Source organism: Sander lucioperca, chromosome 5, assembly GCF_008315115.2.
Source record: "Sander lucioperca isolate FBNREF2018 chromosome 5, SLUC_FBN_1.2, whole genome shotgun sequence".
Lineage (NCBI taxonomy): Eukaryota > Metazoa > Chordata > Actinopteri > Perciformes > Percidae > Sander > Sander lucioperca.
The window spans coordinates 373,324-388,631 of NC_050177.1; the positions used below are offsets into that span (position 1 = coordinate 373,324).

At 44.0% G+C, this 15,308-nt stretch overlaps 4 non-coding genes and 1 pseudogene across 4 annotated transcripts; all 5 read right to left on the reverse strand.

Annotated features, from left to right (window-relative positions):
- Positions 1 to 3,295: 3,295 nt before the first annotated feature.
- Positions 3,296 to 3,459, reverse strand: LOC116053449. Its single transcript, XR_004105826.1, has one exon. It is a non-coding gene; the product is annotated as a U1 spliceosomal RNA (small nuclear RNA).
- Positions 3,460 to 4,198: 739 nt separating this feature from the next.
- Positions 4,199 to 4,389, reverse strand: LOC116053463. The gene has a single exon (XR_004105839.1). It is a non-coding gene; the product is annotated as a U2 spliceosomal RNA (small nuclear RNA).
- Positions 4,390 to 5,779: 1,390 nt separating this feature from the next.
- On the reverse strand, positions 5,780 to 5,943 carry LOC116053452. The gene has a single exon (XR_004105829.1). It is a non-coding gene; the product is annotated as a U1 spliceosomal RNA (small nuclear RNA).
- Positions 5,944 to 6,674: 731 nt separating this feature from the next.
- LOC116053462 lies at positions 6,675 to 6,865 on the reverse strand. Its single transcript, XR_004105838.1, has one exon. It is a non-coding gene; the product is annotated as a U2 spliceosomal RNA (small nuclear RNA).
- A 776-nt stretch (positions 6,866 to 7,641) lies between these two features.
- Positions 7,642 to 7,791, reverse strand: LOC116053453 (annotated as a pseudogene).
- Positions 7,792 to 15,308: the final 7,517 nt, after the last annotated feature.

Below are 15,308 nucleotides of genomic sequence, written 5' to 3' on the forward strand. Positions count from 1 at the left end.
TAGACAACTCTGTTCCTGGCTTTCAAATGTTGGAAATGTTCTACTCTGTGCTGTTTGAGACTGGCCTGAACGAGGACAAGCTGTCACTCCACACTGTTATCAGTTTAGCCAGCTGTACAGAACAGACTGGGGCAACACCCTCTACACCCTGCCACACGAAGAGGGATGATCTTGTTGATGCTGCTGTGGTACAAAGAGTAAAGATGGCCCAGCACTATGCATCAGCACAACACCAGGCAGGCTGATTTACATGCTGGTTAAACTGCTGTAGTTGGGCTCGCTTTAAGGGTCTCGCATCAGTCCTGAAAAGAGCATTCTTAAAATTCTATAAGGGCATCCAGCACTGGATTTTGGTAGATCCAGACCTGTGCAAAACAGCCATTCCTATGCCAAAAATTATTAATATAATTGATGTTCAAAAAAGGAAAAAAAAAAATTTGTAGAATGTCTACACAAACAAATACTGCTGGAAATAATAAAGTAATTGGACAATGATTAAAAAGATAGAAGAGCTACACAGCACTTTAAACGTTACTTGTAAATTATAGCCTCTTGACAATATTGTGTGTTGATTACAAAATCCTAACTAAAGTCACCACAAACTGATTAACCACGGCCATGCCTTTTATCGTTGGTCTAAACCAAAGGTGGGGTTAAGGGGAGGAGAATCGGGTGAAATATTCAATTACACAGGGACATTTTAGCATATATTGAAGACAGAAATCTGTCTGCAATGTGTCAGTTTAGATCATCAAAAAGCTTTTGACCAAGTTAACCACTCCTTTTTAATAAGAACTTTAGAACGTTTTGGACTTGGTTCAAATTTCATGAAATGTATAAGGATTTTGTATAACGACATAAAGCAGCAGGGTAACTGTAAACGGGTTCCTCAGCGGACGGATACACAACACAAGGGATCTCCGCCAAGGCTGTCCCTTGTCTGCCCTGCTTTATGTTTTGTATGCTGAACCCTTGGCAAGCTCAATTAAGTCAAATCCAAATATTATGGGCGTGCTGCTGCCAGGGAGAGAGGTTTGGAAGGTATTGCAATATACGGTTGATTTGGTTTTAATATACAGCAGATGACCGCAGCTTAAAAGAAGCTCTAAAAACATTAAATGACTTCTCCCTAGCTTCAGGGTAAAAAATAAACAAAGAAAATGCATTATACTTTTTGGGGGCATGGAGCTAGAGGAGAGTTGTAATTGGTGGTCTAAGTTTATGGATATATTAGGCATCTCCTTTGGTCACCCTGAGGGTGATAGGCTGTATAATTGGTCCCAAAAGTTAAATGTGGTCAAAAGAAAATTGGACTATGGAAAAATAGACACCTGACTTATGTCGGGAAGGTAATGGTAGTTAAAGCAGACATTCTGCCGGCGTTATTGCATGTGGCATATGTGTTCCCAATGCATGCCTCTGTTACGAAACCACTTCCGATTTTTTTCTGGGGAGGTTATGAATACATGTATAACGTGAATTTATCTGTGCGCAGAAAATGGTAAGAGGAACCTCCCACACAATTTCTTTTTGGAATATGTTACTTCTTTTCTTATAATTACAAACACAAATGTCAACAGGACACTGGACTTGACTGACTGGTTTGGAGGATGGGCCTCTGGGTCAAAGTTAAACAGAAGCATGACTCCAAGCCCATTTTTATGGACCGTGGACAGCGACTGAGACGACAGGACTCCCCCGACTGTGACCCAGACCGACCACAAAATACTTCAAATTTGATAGGGAGGGGGGAGGGAAAACAAATTGGTCAGACAGAGTAGGGAAAGTTAGGCAGCGACTAGGGTACTGGAGACTTGGAGGACTGACATTAGAAGGAAAGGTTATAATCATCAATGCAGTGATTTTACCTTTGCTTTTACTCATCAGCTCTGTTTTTAGCCCACCCAGAAAAGTGATCTTAGACCTGGAACGAGCCATTTTATATTTCCTGTGGGGGTCCAACTGGGAACAATTGAAAAGAAACGCGATAGCAGATATTCAGCAATCCACATAACCGCAGCCACGGCCCCATCCAGAAATCCCAAGACTGCAGCTATGACACTGTTCTGGATGGGGTCATACCTCAGAAGACTAAAGATTTTACCCTCTGATCTTAAAGTACCCGACAAGCGATTACTGCAGACCACTTGCTAGCTCTCACGTGGTCCGAACTGGCCAGCCTGATCACAGACGTCTCCACTGCCACCACCACGCCACCTGACGGCAGAGACATCTTCACCTGACTTAATGACCTGGGGCCTCATGTATAAACGAGTATGCACGAAAAGCTTGCGTACGCCGATTGTCACACACACACAGTGTGATGTATAAAAATGAACTTGCCGTAAGAATGTGCAGGCCGTCACGGAAACTCTGGAGCAGCTAGGAGCGGACTGTCCCCAAAGTCTTGTCTGGCTCTGTAACGTGGAGAATTCAAACTGAAAAGTGCCGAAACCACTCCAGTTACAGGTCACATTACTCCTAAAAACATTTCTGGTTGTACTATTTGGTTTAAAAGCCTTTATTTTTGACTGTAGAAAGTGCTGGTATATTCTATTAGGTTGCGTTCATACTGCATACGTCAGGTCGGACGGTCCGGCCAAAAAAACACAACAGGACGTCACACAAACGGTCCGTTTCATTTCTGATTTATTTTCCAAACTGGAAAATTGTAAACGGATTGTTATTTACAAAAGTTAATAATAGTTGTTAGGAGTTTTGCATTTTTTTCCCCTTACTGTAAATGAACTGAACCGTGACTTCAAAACAGAGGTAAGAACCGAACCGTGACTTGTGTACCGTTACACTCCTATTGAACTTAAAATCGTGAAATGTATTGAATCGTGAGTTGAGTGTATCGTTACATCCCTACAAATAACAAAGACAGAGAAAAGAGAAAAAACAAAGAAACCACCATAAGAACACTAAAAAGCTACTAAAGCTTTCTGAACTGTAAAAAATAAATTTTGATATAAAAGGGGAGAAACAGTTTTCAAGTTAAAATACAACTGTTTATCAGTGTTAACACTCAAAAGACGGTTCATGAAAGATCTCTCTGTGGTTGATGTGTGCTGTTGTCTTCAATTTAAAAAACAATGGAGCTCCAACAGTCTCTAGTGGACATAAGACATAACTGCAGCTGGTACACATTTACTGAAACTTGTTCAGCACCACAACAGTAAATATCAAACCCGTTGCTACACTGTACCATAGTTGCTTTACTATGTATTCCAGCCTCTCCTAACAGAGTTTCTGCTGTTCATGACGTAGGTTATATTTTCATTTAACATGTAATCAGGGGAGAGCGCGAACGCAGTCCCCCACTACCAGAAATTATGCAGTCGAGATTCCCACATTTGGGGAATTCGCAGAGGTCAGCTCAGCCGGAGTGCAATGGCCAAGCCTCGCCCTGGGTGAACCACCTTCTTGATCATGGTATCTCCCCTGCCAGGTAAGTATGAGTTGTACACGTCAGAGTCAGGGGAGTCTTTCACAGAAACACCATGCTGACTAAAGGTGCTGACAATATAGACATTACCAAAATCAGAGATTATAGAAGGCATGACAATCTACAGGATTTAAATATAGAAGAAACATGTTTGTACTAAGGCTAACAAAGATTATTTACACTTCACTTGAGAAATAATGCATTTATATTTCCCATAATGCAATGCTGTATCCCCAAATCAAAAGCCAACTCAAGTCACTTGTTTTATGTATTTAACTCCAACAAACTAGGAACAGCCCAACAGAGAGTTTAAATAGGAACAAGCTGAATCATACTGCAACAAGAAGTAGTTTGATCCACGTCTGAAATTCAGAGAAAAGAATAAAAACACAGTTCCGTTTCTCACATTACAACTACTTCCTGTCTTTGTTCGTTTCTGGGGGACAATTGACCCACCGCCACCTATTGGTCTGGAGTGTGAACAACACGATTAAACATTCATCTCTGTTCTTGTGTCTATGCAACGTATACAGCAAGAAGAAATAACTTAGATAACAGAAAATGAAGTGCATATGCCTTTTTAATGTCAGCAGAAAGCCGACTGGGAAACAGCAGCATTAAAAAACATGTCTCCACTTTAAAACCTCCAACCTCCTGCTTTACAACAACAACAACAGAGCATTTATACAATAAAATGTACCCACAGCAACATCAACGAGATGTGAATAAGATTGATGTTAAACATTGAGAGGGGGGTGCACCGTTCCTGGAGGTACTGCAATACCAGGTCGATGCGTGGAGTGGACGGAGCAAGCCCCTATTCCATCTCCCAGTTCCAAAAATCAATTTAATATATGGTCCCCGGGTAGGGGACGTATCAGATATTAAACTGATAAGAACAGATACTACACTTGATCTTAGCCAAAAGGCCGAGAAGCGATACTGAGAACGGGTCGGCAGAGAGGACCACATTCTCCACACGGTACGTCTCACCTATGGGTCGGGTAATTAACTACAAACTTACAACATTTTTGGTCACCATATTAAACAGGAACAACGTACATTTGAGTTGATGTACAACTGGTGACGGTTTGTGTTTGTGTTCTAAGGCTGAAAACAATTATTTACATGTTACTTGAGAAAAATGGGCACATATCCCATCATGCAATGCTGTATCCCCAAATCAAAATAACTTAATTTTTCCCGTGAGGGAACTTCGTCTGTGGTCAGGCACATTCAAACACAACATACATCAATACATAGTCCGTATTAATCATACCAGAGAATAAATACTAAAATACTAAAATAAACTAGAAACATTGAGTCACCAGTTGAATGTCTTTGACTCCAACAAATGAGTAACAGCCCAACAGCAAGTTCACATAAGACTAAACTAAATCATACTGCTACCTAAAGTAGTTTGATCCACGGTTGAAGTTCAGAGAAAAGAATTAAAACACTTATTTCTCACATTACCACTACTTCCTGTCTTTGTTTGCTGCCGGTGGACAACTGACCCACCGCCACCTATTGGTCTGGAGTGTGAACAACACTTTATTAGACATTTAGCTACAGTGCTTCTGTTAGTCTGGCTATCACCAGATCGAGTTCAATCAAGATTCAAGTCACTACCCAATGTGAATCGAGTGCAGATGTGAGTTGTGCATGCATCACTTTGCGACTTCACGCAGATCTGTGTTGCCGTTAGCCACTGATTAATGAGATAGGTACATTACTTAGCAGTAATTTGTTATTTGGCGTAAGGCATCACATTTTCACGGCATGATCCCTGATGTCAGTTCTAGATTAGAGGCTGAAGTAGCCTCCAAGAACCTGCTAACGAGAGACTTCTGTAATGTCAATACAATAAAAATGGACCTACGTAATGAAGTTCGTTCACTGCTGGCTACAAGTTAGCAAACAAACACAACAAAGGCTGTCACTTGAATGGCGTTTTGAGCTAACGTTAGCAATCAAACATCAAAGATAGCTAAAACGTTTGCCGGATCCCGATCCCTTGGCGTTATGCCGTAAACTGTTTAAATCTGAGCATGCGCAACACACATCTGCACTCGACTCACATCGGGTAGTGACAACCACCAAGAGCGCGCCATGTGGATAAGCCAGTTTGTGATTGATCCCTGCAGATTTGTAACAGAAGCAGGATAGAAAAAAAGTTTCCAGGTTTCCAGCCTGAGCTGCAGGGCAAAATCAAATCGCCGGTAATGTGTGAGGATATATTAATAACATTACAGGAACTTATTTTGCTGTGTTGAAAGTGTCAGACGTTCATCTGATTATTGTGATGTATATTTTCATTTCACATGTTATCAGGGGAGAGCGCGAACGCAGTCCCCCACTATCACAAATTATGCAGTCGAGATTCCCACATTTGGGGAATTCGCAGAGGTCAGCTCAGCCGGAGTGCAATGGCCAAGCCTCGCCCTGGGTGAACCACCTTCTTGATCATGGTATCTCCCCTGCCAGGTAAGTATGAGTTGTACACGTCAGAGTCAGGGGAGTCTTTCACAGAAACACCATGCTGACTAAAGGTGCTGACAATATAGACATTACCAAAATCAGAGATTATAGAAGGCATGACAATCTACAGGATTTAAATATAGAAGAAACATGTTTGTACTAAGGCTAACAAAGATTATTTACACTTCACTTGAGAAATAACGCATTTATATTTCCCATAATGCAATGCTGTAGCCCCAACTCAAAAGTCACCCGTTTTATGTATTTAACTCCAACAAACTAAGAACAGCCCAACAGAGAGTTTAAATAGGAACAAGCTGAATCATACTGCAACAAAAAGTAGTTTGATCCACGTTTGAAATTCAGAGAAAAGAATAAAAACACAGTTCTGTTTCCTCACATTACAACTACTTCCTGTCTTTGTTCGTTTCTGGGGGACAACTGACCCACCGCCACCTATTGGTCTGGAGTGTGAACAACACAATTAAACATTCATCTCTGTTCTTGTGTCTATGCAACGTATACAGCAAGAAGAAATAACTTGGATAACAGAAAATGAAGTGCATATGCCTTTTTAATGTCAGCAGAAAGCTGACTGGGAAACAGCAGCATTAAAAAACATGTCTCCACTTTAAAACCTCCTGCTCTTAAAACAACAACAACAGCATCCGAGCATTTATATAATAAAATGTACCCACAGCAACAGCAATGAGATGTGAATAAGATTGATGTTAAACATTGAGAGGGGGGGTGCACCGTTCCTGGAGGTACTGCAATACCAGGTCGATGCGTGGAGTGGACGGAGCAAGCCCCTATTCCATCTCCCAGTTCCAAAAATCAATTTAATATATGGTCCCCGGGTAGGGGACGTATCAGATATTAAACTGATAAGAACAGATACTACACTTGATCTTAGCCAAAAGGCCGAGAAGCGATACTGAGAACGGGTCGGCAGAGAGGACCACATTCTCCGCACGGTACGTCTCACCTATGGGTCGGGTAATTAACTACAAACTTACAATATTTTTGGTCACCATATTAAACAGGAACAACGTACATTTGAGTTGATGTACAACTGGTGGTGGTTTGTGACGATATTTATAACAAACTTGTGCTTGTGTTTGTACTGAGACTGACAAAAATGATGTTACTTGAGAATAATGGGCACATATCCCATAATGCAATGCTGTATCCCTAAATCAAAAACTAAAGTCACCAGTTGAATGTATTTGACTCCAACAAATGAGTAACAGCCCAACAGCAAGTTCACAAAAGACTAAACCAAATCATACTGCTACCTAAAGTAGTTTGATCCACGTTTGAAGAGAAAAGAATTAAAACACACTTTTATTTCTCACATTTACCACTACTTCCTGTCTTTGTTTTCTGCCAATGGACAACTGACCCACCGCCACCTATTGGTCTGGAGTGTGAACAACACTATAAACATTTACCCAGTCTACTTTCTCATTCATTAGAGGATGATTCACTGAACCTGGATTTATTTAAAGTAATGTGTGAAGGTATATTAACATTACAGGAAGTTGTTTTGCTGCGTTAGTGTCACAGACGTTACATGGCATTGTTTCCTCCTTTTAATAGATAATAAACCCTTTGAGCCGCTGTTCTCTAGATGCTTTACGTGTCATCCAGCATCTTCTAGCAAAGCTTCCTCTGATTATTGTGATGTATATTTTCATTTCACATGTTATCAGGGGAGAGCGCGAACGCAGTCCCCCACTATCACAAATTATGCAGTCGAGATTCCCACATTTGGGGAGTTCGCAGACGTTCTCTCTACTGAAGTGCAAAAGCTCTACGTTGACTGTAGACAGTTATGGCCCGTCATTGGCCCAGAGTCTACGTTCACTGTAGACTCTGAGCCAATCAGAGAGCCGAACTGTCATGCAATAAAATGCAAATTAATTTCTTAAAAATCATACAATGTGATTTTCTGGATTTTTGTTTTAGATTCCGTCACTCACAGTTGAAGAGTACCTATGATAAAAATGACAGACTTTTACATGCTTTGTAAGTAGGAAACCTGCAAAATCGGCAGTGTATCAAATAGTTGTTCTCCCCACTGTATTTGCCAATTGTATATTTTTAATTCTAGTGACAATGAGATTGCTTTTGCCTCCATTTGTCTAATAATAGTGACTATTGCAATGGTTATAATGATCATGATATTGATAAGTCTGTTGCCAATATCGGATATTGATAATAGTCTGTAGCCAATTTCAGGACATGGATACTTTGCTGCCAGCCCAAATAGTCGACACCAGCCTGCCGGCAGAGAGGCAACAACAATGTCTGCTCAATGCCTCAAAGGAAACCAAGGCCCAGCAGGGAAGAAGTCAGTTTGCGGGACCACAGGACCACAGGCTGAGGGATCCCAAGACTGCCTTCGAGGAAGGTAACAACTTGGCATTGCATTTATACTACAAGCAATGATAACCTAATGTGGCGCACTAGAGCTTTTGCTTTCTTGTTAATTAAGGTCATAAAATATTTTATCTTCAGCAAAAAGGCGCTGTGGGCTGGAGAGGCCTACTGAGGCACAGTACCTGGGGCAGCTGGTGTTGACTTTTGGCCGCTACACTGGCAGGACCTCCAGGTGGCTGGTGGAGAACGACGTGGGATACGTCAAATAGTAAGCATTTCCCTGAAAACCAAACCATGTACAGTTTCCCTTTACTGAAACTAACAACGATATGTGTATGTATTTCAGTATCATCGACCGCCACATCAAAGAGAGCCGTCAGCCGGAGAGGCGTGCGGCCATCAATGACGAGAGGGTGAAGGACAGCCTGCTGAAGTACGTGCAGCTCTTCCCACCAGTCTCCTGCCACCTCAAGATAAACATCGACAGGGCCATTTACGGCATGGGCCGCTTCAGGTCCTTTACTTTCCTCGAGATATGGCAGTGGTACAGCCAGCACAAGCACCACCAGGCAGAGCCTCTAGCTGGGAGTGAGCAAGATCGGAAGATGGCGCAGGAGGCTCACACTTCTGTCAAGCAATAGCTGCTGATGAAGGAGAGCGACATCACCTTCAAGTCGCTCAAGTGCTTTCGTCAGTATATTCTTGACAAAGAGGTAACTACAACACCTCACATACACGCACATACATACGCATGCATACATACACACACACACACACACACACACACACACACACACACACACACACACAATGTCAATATGTGCAAAATGACAACAGCTCACCATGCATGTTTGTGTGTTTACAGCAGCCATTGATGAGAGGTGGGCCAGCCAGCAGCAACACCTGGAATGCATCCAGGACCCACCAGGCATGGCCATGTACCGGGTTGCCCGCACCACAACCATCAACGGTGTGGAGCTGCCGTATAACAAGGGCCTGCGTGGGAGCAACAGCCTGGAGGGGTTCCACAAGTTGCTGCCCCATATGATTCCAGGTAATCTAAGGGGGAAAATACTTGTTTAACAGCAAAAACAACACATGACCATTTTATATCATTCTGATAATACCTGTTGTTGTGATGTTCAGGTCCCCACTGTGCGGCACGGCCTTACCAGGTCTACCTCATCAGTGGAATCGGTAGGTGGAACTCCGACTGCAGCTCGGACACCGTGTTTGGGGGCAGAGGCTACTCGGCGCAGCTCATTGACCACCTCAAATCCCGCTGCCAGCAGCTGTTTGGTGAAACGGTGGAAGAGAAGTTCAGGGCCACGGCCGACGTCCAGTCAGACGAGCTGCTTGGGCTCAAATATCTTTTCAGCCAGAGCACGGGGGGGGCTCTCTCTCTCCTCTCTGGCATTGTCAACGACGGTCCTGGGCCAGAGGAGGAGGTCATTCAGCCTGGGCAGGCCGACCCAGACGCCGAAGCAGACGAGGCACACCAGAGCGACGAGGACCATCCTGCTGTCGAGCCCCGCATCACACTGACCAGCAGTGAAACTGCTACGGTCAACCCTCCTGCCTTTGTGAGTAGAGTACCTAGAGTACCTACTTGTCTGATAGAAGAGAACACAGTGATAAATGTGACCGCTGAAAAACAAGACATTGTATGTTTTGGAACTTACCTACTTTTCTCTGTGTGTGTGTATGTATATATGTTTAACAGGAGGATGTCTGCAGTGACAATCCTCTGCCCAGGTTTCAGAAGCTGGAGGCATTCTGTGCTGTGCTGGTGGAGGTTGGCTTGACAGACCAGAAGCTGCTCCTTAGCACTGAACAAAGGAACAGGGTCCTCGACTCCTGAAATGCGGTGGAGGAGCACGACAAGCAGCCACAGAAATACCACCAGCTGTACCGCACACGCTGGGGCAACACGTTGTACTGCCGTACAAAGAGGGATGGCCTTGCAGACGCCGCCGTGGTCCAGATAGGGAAGATGGCCAAAAGGTACGCGCCAGCACAGCAGGACATCAGCCCGCAGCACAACCGCCTCATGTACAGTACTATGCAAAAGTCTTAGGCAGGTGTGGGAAAAAAAGCTGTAAACTAAGAATGCTTTCAAAAATATAAATGATTGTTTAGTGAGCGAACAAAAGACAAATCTAAATCACATCAATATTTGGTGTTACTATCCTTTGCCTTCAAACCAACATCAATTATTATAGGTACACTTGCAAAAAGTCAGGGATTTTGTAGGATTGTAGTCAGGTGTATGATCAACCAATTATACCAAACAGGTGCTAATGCTCATCAATGCCACATGTAGTTTGAAACAGTCATTAACTGAAACAGAAACAGCTGTGTAGGAGACTTAAAACTGGGTGAGGAACAGACAAACTCTGCTACCAAGGTGAGGTTGTGGGAGACCGTTTCATGTCACTATGACAAGACTGACCACAGCAACAAGATACAAGGTAGTTATACTGCATCAGCAAGGTCTCTCTCCCAGACAAAATTTTCAAAGCAGGTGTTTCAAGATGTGTTGTTCAAGCTCTTTTGAAAAAGCACAAAGAAACGGGCAACGTTGAGGATCGTAGACGCAGTGGTCGGCGAAGGAAATTTAGTGCAGCAGATGAAAAACACAGCAAGCTTATTTCCCTTTGAAATTGGAAGATGTCCAGCAGTGCCATCAGCTCACAACTGGCAGAAACCAGTGGGACCCAGGTACACCATCTACTATCCGGAGAAGTCTGGCCAGAAGTGGTCTTCATGGAAGAGTTGCAGCCAAAAAGCCATACCTCCGACATGGAAACAAGGACAAGCGACTCAACTATGCACAAAAACATAGGAAATGTGGTGCAGAAAAATGGCAGCAGGTGCTCTGGACTGATGATTCAAAATTTTAAATATTTGGCTGTAGCAGAAGGCAGTTTGTTCGCCGAAGGGCTGGAGAGCGGTACAATAATGAGCAACGGTGAAGCATGGTGGAGGTTCCTTGCAAGTTTGGGGTTGCATTTCTGCAAATGGAGTTGGCAATTTAGTCAGGATTAATGGTGTCCTCAATGCTGAGAAATACAGGCAGATACTTATCCATCATGCAATACCATCAGGGAGGTGTATTCTGCAGCAGGACAACGGCCCCAAACATACAGCCAAGGTCATTAAGAACTATCTTCAGTGTAAAGAAGAACAATAAGTCCTGAAGTGATGGCATGGCCCCCACAGAGCCCTGATCTCACACCCCCAACCGGCACCGTCAGACACCGCCTACCAAGAGTCTGGGTCTGCCGAGGTTTCTTCCTGAAAGGGAGTTTTCTTGCCACTGTCGCTATAGCTACTGCTAATGCTTGCTCTTGAGGGAATTACGGTAATTGTTGGGGCTTTGTAATTATAGAGTGTGGTCTACACCTACTCTACCTGTAAAGTGTCTCGAGATAACTCTTATGATTTGATACTATAAATGAAATTGAATTGAACTCAGCATCATCGAGTGTCTGGGATTACATGAAGAGACAGAAGGATTTGAGGAAGCCTACATCCTCAGAAGATCTGTGGTTAGTTCTCCTAGATGTTTGGAACAACCTACCAGCCGAGTTCCTTCAAAAACTGTGTGCAAGTGTACCTAGAAGAATTGATGCTGTCTTGAAGGCAAAGGGTGGTCACAAATATTGATTTGATTTAGATTCCTCTTCTGTTCATTCACTGCATTTTGTTAATTGATCAAAATAAACTAGCATTCTTAGTTTACATTTTTTCATACCTGCCTAAAACTTTTGCACAGTACTGTATGTGCTTGTCAAGCTGCTGTAGCTGCGCTCCCCTAAGGCCTCTCGCTTCCATCCTCAAGGCCTATGACAGGATCCAGCACTGGGTCTTGGTGGATGACCCAATCCTGTGCAAGGCAGGTATCCCTCTCCCCAAAATAAACAAACAGTGAGGGACTTCATCCGCCAGCAGGAGAGGCTGGTGAACAAACCGTTTAACCAGCTGTACAGAACCCACTGGTGCAACACCCAGTACTGCCGAACCAAAAGAGATGATGCTGCTGTAGTACAGAAGGTCAAGATGGCCAAGCGCTACGCACCGGCACAGCACGACATCAGCGCACAGCATAACCGGCTCATGTACACGCTGGATAAACTGCTGTGGTTGCGCTCACCTCAAGGTTCACGGAAGAGTCCTGAAAAAAGCATGATATTGAAGCGCGATGAGTGCATCCAGCACCGGATTTTGGTGGAGAATCCAGTGCTTTGCAAAGCAGGCATTCCTCTACCAAAGATCAATATCAAGACTGTGCAGGACTTCATCTGGCGGCAAGAGCGCATCCTCAATATGCACGCCACAAAACAGGCATCCACCATAACCAAAACCACCTTGGTTTCATCTGCAGTCCTACCTCCAGCACCCCTCCAGCCACCAGTCCTCCCTCCGCCAGACTAACCCCTTATGGAATATGTGCCCACACCCAGCATGGCAGGGACAAAGGTGTTAAAAGGAAAGGACGGAAACGATCACGCCACTCTTCCGGCCTCAACCACCACTACCCCCTGTCCTGCTGTCACGGCCAGTCAGAAAAGCCCCTCTGCCACCTCTACCATCACCAGACCTGTGGCCTCCATCACTTCATCCTCAACAGCCGGGATTTCTGGCCTATCCACACGGCCCATAATGTCAGCTCCCTCTGCTCAGCCCTTAATGTCCGCCCCCTCCATGTCGGTTTATGGACTAAACAAATGCAAGAAAATTAAAACGAGGGATTATGACAGCAGCCGAGACCAAATGCCGTTCACTGTGGACACAAAAGGAAACTTTTATGAACCGAAGTAGGCTATATAACTGTTGCAGAGGGAGACTGAACGGCCGACAAAAGGCGGAGGGGACACTGTTGTTCAGGAACTTCAGGAAATGAATGCAGCCTGTCAGCGAGGTAAGGCAGTCAAATATTTAAAATTTTGTTCTGAATTTAATCACCACATGGAGCTGCTTCGTTTACTTGCTTTATTGTCCGAACACGATTATTACAGCCACATGCCGTCAGGCTATCCCTGTTGTTACGCTCTCGTTACTTCCTGTTTGTTAGACATATGACCTATTAAATCCAATACATGACATGTCTAAAATACATTGAGCTGCAGTCCCGGTCCACAGCAGAAGCCTACATTGCTTTTTGTGATTATTGTAAACTTTAGAAGATTCTAAAAATATTAAACTGTTGTTTTAAAATGAAGCTTGTGAGCCATTGTCCCTGGTTACATTTCTAGCGATACACAGATATATAAATGTAAGTACTCATATGTTATGTGCTGTATGAAAGTACATAAGTAGAAAGCCACCAGACTCCCTTGATAACAACAGTAATTTTACCTTGCAGAACATATGACTTGCTGCTCTGCCTCTGCCTCCGTTGGGTAGATAGTTTGTGAATTTGTTACATTCCTTTCCTTCCTCACCGATCTGCCCTCATATCGTATCATATTACACCATTCTTCCTCTTCCAATCAGAGAGCAGGCTGAAGCATATTGTAACTGCACGGCAGTGCAAAGGATCATGGGACAAAATTATTAACGGTCCCTGTTCTAGTTTAAGTGTGTAAATGATGTTCTGTTGGTGTTTTTGTTATGCAGTTATGCTACCGAGGTTTTAGTCTTGATAATGTGTTCGTTTATTTACATTTGTTGGGTTACCATGACTGAGACACTGGGGTAGGTTGATGACCTCTGTGTATCGAGTGCGTTTAGAAGTTCAATAAGCTGCTGTTGATCGGGTTTTTTCGGGTCCGGAGCTCCTTTCCTCACTGTACCCGCAGCAAGAAGCAGAAGGAGGACGAAGAACAAGGAAGAAGAAAGCAGAAGACAACCATCATGGCATTTCGAGGCGTTTTCGAAGTCTGCGGAGTGGGTCTGGCGTTCAACAATCAACTTGAGATGCAGGTTAATACCCGCACGATACGCGTCGTTGTGTCATCGGCGAATTTGATCGCTTACGCATTCAGTAACTGGAACAATTACAGTTTACCTGTAAGTGTTTACCTTTTACTGAAATGTGTTAAGATCAATGAAGAAACCCTTCTCGAAATCCTGCTGTCTGCGATGTCTCGAGCCGCTCTGTGGCTTTGAACACAGTTACGAAGCTCTTCTCGCAGCATCGCGACGGCGGTACGCATGGTCATCATGAACGCCGTCGAACACGAACAGGCGCGCATTCTCAACGTGTAGTACTACACGGTCGTGTAAAGCTGTTCGACCAACGACCTGCTGTCTGTGGCGTCTCAAGTCACTCTGTGGCTTTGGACGCAGTTACGAAGCTCTTCTCGCAGCACCGGGGTCATCACACACGGCGTCGAACACGAACTGGCGGGCATCCTCAACATATAGTACTACACGGTCGTGTAAGGCTGTTAGACCAACAACCTGCTGTCTGTGACGTCTCGAGCCACTTTTCACAGCAACACGATGGCGGTACACAAGGTCATCACGAGCGGCGTTGAACCGGAACAAGCAACGGTCTTCGTTATCGTGTAAGTCTGTTCCTTAAGCTGGAAGCCTCAATAAACCTTTATTATCAGGTGCACACAATACGAAAATCGATTGGAGAAGATACGATTAAAGACCAACGAGCGACCTTATGGCTTCCATTTTTATCTAAAATTTAAATCTATATTCTAAATAAACGGTTAAATAAAGAGTAATGTGTCTTTGTTTTTTCTCTGTTCTTAACACTGCTGTAATGGCCGCCATCCTGACAGTGTTGGACAGTCACTGTGTGATGTTTCTCAAATGGGGGTACGTGTACCTCTAGGGGTACGTTGGAGGACTCCAGAGGGTACGTGTCCCCTAGGGGTACTTTGGAGTACTGCAGGGGGTACGTGTCCCCCTAGGGGTACTTTGGAGGACTGCAGGGGGTACGGGGGCAGGGTTTTTTTTTTTTTGTTGTTGCAAAAATGCTCTCGCTCTCTTTCTCCCTCTCTCTTTCCCTCTCTTTCCCTACCTCTCGTTC